Below are 6,843 nucleotides of genomic sequence, written 5' to 3'. Positions count from 1 at the left end.
TTCCTTATGAGTAACAAGGAGCATATTTTCATATTTACTGACTACTCCTTATTTCACTCTTTGGTAATTGATAATGATATGCATTGTTCATCATTCCTCTATTTTATTTATTTTATTTATTGCATGAGCTTCTTAAAAATGAAAGAAATTAGCCCCTTTTATGTCACATGAGTTAAATATTTTCCCGACTGTCAATTGTCTTTTTTCTTGGTCTTTGGTATATTTTTACAAAAAAATTCCCAATTTTTATACAAACTTATAAGTCTTTTCCTTTGTGACTTCTGGTTTGGGGGTCTTTCTTAAAAGACATTCTTTATTCCTGGTGAATAAACTCAGCCATTTATTCTTCCAGGACTTTTATAATTTCTTTTTACATTAAAATCTTTAATCTGTCTGGAATTGATATTAGTGTAATAAGTGAAGTAGGATCCAACTTTATCTTTTTTTTTTCCAATTAGCCAATTGTTCTAATACCACTTATTGACTAATTACCTTTTCTTTGGTGTTTTGAAGTGTTACCATTTCATATATTAAGTTCTCATATTTGGTTTCCTTTATGGACTCCTCATTCTTATTCACTGATCTATTTTTTCCTAATAACAAACTAGTTTAATTATTATAGCTTTAAAATAGTTTTAGTATCGGACTGAGCTAGTTGTTCTCGTTTTCTATTTTCAAGAAGGTTTCTGATTAATCTTCATTATTTGTTTTACAAATTCATTAAGTTAAAAAATTGCTTTTTAATTAGGATTTTATTAAATTTATGTTAATTTAGGAAGAATTACCTTTCCATCAAAGATAATAGTTCATCTATCAGTGTCTTAGGTCATCTTTAGGTTTGTCAGTTGTCTATTAAAGAGTTTTTAATAAAGTCCCTGAAAATTACTTGTTACGTTTATTCCTAGGATTCTTTTTGGTTGCTATTTTAAATAGGAGTTTTTTTTTTTAAATCACAATTTCTAACAAGTAATGGTTTAAGAAAAGCTATTGGTTGTACGTATTTACTTTTCAACTCATATTTGAATTCTCTTATTGTTTCATATTGTTTTCCAGTTGGTTCTCTCAGGCTTTCTGGGCCTGGCATTCTCTTTTAGAATGTAAATTATCCCATAAGGGGTAATATTTTTCAAATCATTTATTTGACTAATATTTGACTATTCCTGTTTTATGGGAGGTGGTGCTAAAGTTGTAATGTGCTAAGCTGGTGCTTTTCAGATTTACTTATTTAGGTACTTCCCCCAAAAGTCCTGCTTTCCCACCACAACCACGGACCCCTCTGCTCTCTCAGTTCTGAGAACACCCCATGCTGTGTTGTTTTTTTTTTTAGACGAGGCAACTCTTGGTTGGCCTCACAGATTGCAAGCACCTTGTCAGCTTACAATCACTTATTTTTTATTTTTTACGCCTACAGCACCTGATCTTCCTAGGGGGTCTCCCATCCAAGTACTAACCAGGCTCGACCCTACTTAGCTTCCGAGATCAGACAGGATCGGGCTTGTTCAGGGTGGCATGACTGTAGACCATGCCATGCTGTTTTGTTTGTGAGATTTCATGTATCTTATTCCCCATTCTTTACTTCCGAGACCTCCACTTAAAAGTCAAGGCTTTAAAAAAGCCTTCCCTGAATTGTAGTTGAAGTTCCCAGTCCCTTTTCTCTATGTTCCTACATCAACTTGACTGTCATCTTTAGTAATACTCAACACACTTAAAAGTACTGCTTTCATTATCTGTTTTCCTCGTTAGACATCAAGCTCTGGAAGGAACAGGAGGGTGCTGCCTTACTGCTATAATCAGGGTCTCCGCACCAGGCCGGCACCTAGGAAGCACTCAGTGACTGTATGTTGGATTGTAGCCTATAGCAGCCTGTTTTATCTTAAAGTCAAACGAATTTTGCCTTCTATTATATACCTATGTTCTTTTCAGTATAAAAATAACTTTTTAATGATGGAGTAAATGAGCACCACAGGAGATGGCCATGCCTTTGCGAATTGCAAGAGAATTAAACTCTCCATCTTTAATTTGAAAGATGAATGACGATTTGCCTTCCCAATGAAGTTATTTTACAAATAAAAATCTTTGTTTCCAAAATATTTACTGTGGGGATCAGCATACCTTGGTTTCGGGTGGGCAGAGGAACCTTATCATTCACAATTTTCTATGGGCTCCTCCATGCCACTCGCATGGAGCAAGACACAGGGGCCCAGGTTCTGATGAAAATGAGGGATGTATGGGTGGACTATGGGCGAGCAGAAGAAACGACCTGGCACAAACATGCCATCGACCATGAGAATGTGTGGCAATAGGGCAAGAATATATGATGAATAAAAAATGAACTTCCCAAGCTGAAAAAGAGCCATCACTAAGAGGCCAGATGGAGAGAGCTCGGGGTGGCTATGTGCAGGCATCCATGCTAATAGCAAGCAGCACTGTCAGGAAACACAGACCCCAAATCCTGGGTTCTGCTTCACGGGTGCTGCTCTTACTCTTTACCCCTGACACTCAACCAGTGTTTCTGCAGCACAATCTTCATGCCAAAGAAGCTGGGTTGGGAGGAGTTTCTAGCTACAGCCTTCTAGTCTCTAGGCCTAGGTGATGGGTGACTAAGAAGTCTTCCCTTGTCTTCCTGTTTGATAACCTTGACTCCTATGCAAACTTGCCACTTCCTTTCCAGCACATCAGGACGTATTTGGATGGGCAGCACCGATCCAGCCATAACAGTTCTTACTACACACTTTCTCCCTGGGGAATTGGTGTCTTTGCAACTTTAGATATTTACATATAAAGAATATTCCATGCAAGACACCTCTCTGCTTCAACTTAGGCCAAAAAGCGACTACTACTATCATCATCATCATCAGTAGCTAATATCTATTGAGTACTATATATCAAGCTCTCTGCAAAAATTATTTTAAAGCATTATTTAAATTGCGGCTGGTAGATAAAAATGTTATGGACTTGGATGTTTTAATCATATAGTCAGCAAATGTGCCACACTCTCTCATTCATTATAATTTATCTACAAATTCTCTTGGATTTCTGGATAATCATATTAAGAAAAATTTCAATTTTATTTCTTCCTTTTCAAACTTGATGTCTTTTATTTTTTTTCTCTATCAAGTTACACCTGTAGTACCATGTTAAATATTAACAGTGATGTGATGGTAAACATCTTTGTGTTCCCAATTTTTGAAACAAGTGAAACAAATCTGATGATAGAAATCAGGACAGTGATTGCCTACCTGGTCAGAGTAGGTCAATTGACTGGAGAGTGTTTTAAGAAAACATTATGTTAAAATAGAGGTGAACTATGTTTTGTTCTTGGTCATGGTCACATGGCTGTACACATTTGTCAAAGTTCATTGAACTGTACACTTGAGATTAGTATATTTTATTGTTATTTTTCCACTTTCTTCTTGATTTCTAAGACCTCTTTTTATATTAGAGAGATTAGCCCTTTGTGATATAAATTGCAATATTTATTACCAAGGTAAAATTTACATTTTGAATTCACCTTTTTTTTTTTTTGCATATAGAAATGTAATGTTTATGTAGCTAACTAATCAATCTTTTATAGTTTCTAAATTTTGAATCATAGAATGGCTTTCCTCACTCCAGAATTATAAAACAATTCTCCCATGTTTTCTTCTTTAAAAGTATTCTGTGTATTGTTTGAGATGTGGATCCAAGTTAATATTTTTCCAGATGGCTTTTACATGTATTATAGTAATAGAATTTGTAATGTTTCATCCTCTTTATATTTCTAGGATAAACTCTTCTTGGTCATTGTATAATAGTTTTTATTACAATTAAATATGTATATCATTTTAGTATATTACATATACACACATATGTATATATGCATATTTATATGTCTAGATATATAAACAAACTTTTATAATTTGCTGATTTACTTGGGATTTCTATATCTGCTTTATAAGTGAGATTGGTCTATATTTTTTTCTTTTTTCATTGTCCTTTTTGATTTTTGGTATTGAAGACAAAATAAACTCATAAAAAAATTGGGTAGCTTTCCCTCATTAATTCTCTGACACAGTTCTTAAAACTATCTGGGCCTGGTGCTTTTTGTGGAGAACTATTTGACTCCTGATCCAAATTTTAATTGTTATTTGAATTTTATATTTCTTCTTAGGAAAATTTTGTTAATTTCATTTTTTTTTTTGTAGAAAGTAACTTCTTTCATCCTAAGTTTTCCAATTTATAGGCTTAAAGTTAATGCCGTTCTCTAATAATTTAAGACATCTCTACAGCATTCGTTTTTCTTTCCTAATACCATTTTTTGGTGTCTTCTCTCTTCTTTGCCTCATTAATTTACAAACAACCTTAGGGTGTTCTGCTGACATTTTTGGCTGATCACTAGAATTTCTGGTTCGGGGCAGCAGGATATACCCAGGTTTGAAGTCCAAGGATGAGGACACTGAAATTAACGTTTGTCAAGGATTCCTCCACACTTGGCCCCGGGCCCTCCTCTCCCCACCTGGTCATCTCCCTCATGCCGAATATTCTCCAGTCTCCAGAGATAAACACTGAACTACCGTGGAGTGAAGCAGCGTGACTCGAACATGGCCTAACAAACATTGCATCAACTTTCTGGAAGTTGTATTCAAGCAAGCCTTGTGCAATCAGATTTAACCTAAAAGACAGGGCTGGATTAGAAAATGCCATAACTGTAGGCTTTTTTCTTAATGCTCTCTCAATGATTTATTTGTTTAGTTAGTATTTAAATGTCTCTGATGTGTAAATCCCAAGTGAAAAAAATATGTTACAGCTATAGTTTCCCCTAATCGATTAAAGAAGTTTTGCCAAGAAGAGACAGTGTTCCCTACTTTAGTGTTTGTGTTAAGGTTCATGTGCAGATATTGACCTATCTGTATTTGGGTTTATCTATACATGCACATTGGCCAGTTGGACCTTCTAGAGCTGTGCTATTCAATATAATAACCGCTAGCCACATGTGGCTATTTAAATTTAAATGAATGAAAATTAAATAGAATTAAAGTCCATTCCTCCATCACATTAGGCATATTTCAAGGGCTCAGTAGCCACATTTTCTAGTCGCTACAGTATTAGAAAACTCTGAATTATAGAACATTTCCACTATCTCAGGAAGATCCATTAAACAGCTCTGTTCCAGAGGGAATTTCAACAGTAATTAAAGTAGTAGTTCTTGTATGCATGCCTCAGGGAACAGATCACCTTGTCCTTACTGGGTTGGCTGAATGCCTATGGTTATGGCTAGTATGATTAAAAATAGTTTGTTCTTTTAAAAAGCAGGTTAAACAAATGTTTTAGAATGTTATTTATCTCAGGCTTTAGCATAGAGATTCCAAAACTCAAGAATTCTGAATTAGCGAAACCCAAATTAATGTGATTTACTGTATTCCCTAGGTCAGTCTTGAAGGCTAAGCTTTCTTTCACATTATTCCTGGCCAGAAGTCAGCCCCCAGCCCTCCCCCTCCTGCTATTTATACACTTGTTGATGGAAATGATCACCCCTTTCCTGGGCACTATCAGCCCTAAAACACTTGTCAACTTTGGCCACTTTCCTAGAATAAATCATTAGGCATTTTCATTGCTTTTGCACTGTGAGTGACATCTTTAGCAAAAGCACTCTCCTTCCCAACAGTATTTGCCAGTTTGGCCTGGTAAAAATAGATAACTTATCATGATGTTTCCTGTTGTGTATGATTCAAGTTATCAGATCTATATATGCTGAATGTGTCACAGATGAAAGAACATTCTTTTGATGTACTCACAGCAATTCACGTGATATGGTAAAATATACATGAATCAGAATGAGAGCTAGGAGACCATTGGGCCACGGTTTCTTCCTGTGTTGGGTGTGTTTGGATTTACAAAGGGATGACAGGCCAGCAAGAAGAGGGTGAGCCCCTTACACGTGTGCTGCACCTCCTGCTGGCCTGAGAATGGTGGGCAGACTCCTTCAAGGAGTCAACCACAGTAAGAAAAAGGGTCTTGTGTTTCTGATCAAAAATTTTTTTTTTCTTAGAGTTGTGGTGACATGTTTGCTAGCAGCTTACTCTCTCCTGTCTATTCAAAGTCTATCCTGACCAGATGGTGTGGGTTGTAAACCAAAACATTCATTAAAATCTGTCCATTTCCTCCACCCCAATCTCTGGGACCCATTAAGAAGTGAGCACACAGGGTGCTAGTTCATTCATGCCTTATTTCAACCACCTGAGGGGGAGCCTGGAGGAACAGGATTAAGGGGACGAAAGATCAGAAATCTTTGGCCATCACACTGAGGACAGAATATGCTATTTTCCTTGCTTTTCAGTTCTTCCTGAATATCCACCTGTTGTCTCATTTAATCCATCACCAAGTCTGTTCATCCTTCCAAGTACCTCTGATATGTGTCCACTCTCTTATTCCATCACCCCAATTGAAATGACCACTATCTTAGTGTTAGATTACTCTCCATCTGCCTTCACACATCAACCAGAGAGCAACACTTAAAAAGACAAATTCAAACATGTCACCTTCCTGCTTAAACCTCTTCTTGCTTAATGAAGATAAAGACTAAAATGCTCAATCTTGTCTCTTGGGACATACCTGACTGGTCCCTGCTATACTCTTTAACCTCCCCATAACATCATTTCCTGAACCTTGTAATTATACTTCCGTAACACAGGCTTTTTCTTCAATTCCTATAAACTACAGTTGTTTCTGCCTAGGGCCTTTGCACGTGTGGTACCCTGTGCTTGGATTATTTTTCTCCTAATTCTTCCTCACCTGGTCAACTCATACTCATCCTTCATGTATCAATTTAGTCACCACTTCCTCTTCATGTATCACTTTAGTCAT

General features: G+C 36.4%; 1 pseudogene; it reads right to left on the bottom strand.

Moving 5' to 3' along the window:
- Window positions 1–1,402: 1,402 nt before the first annotated feature.
- LOC120609848 (uncharacterized) lies at window positions 1,403–1,521 on the bottom strand (annotated as a pseudogene).
- Between the last annotated feature and the right edge of the window lie 5,322 nt (window positions 1,522–6,843).

The sequence above is a fragment of the Pteropus medius genome, unplaced genomic scaffold, assembly GCF_902729225.1.
Source record: "Pteropus medius unplaced genomic scaffold, Ma_sr-lr_union100, whole genome shotgun sequence".
Lineage (NCBI taxonomy): Eukaryota > Metazoa > Chordata > Mammalia > Chiroptera > Pteropodidae > Pteropus > Pteropus medius.
Note: the sequence above shows the minus strand (reverse complement) of the source record. Positions and strands in the feature narration are given on the sequence as shown.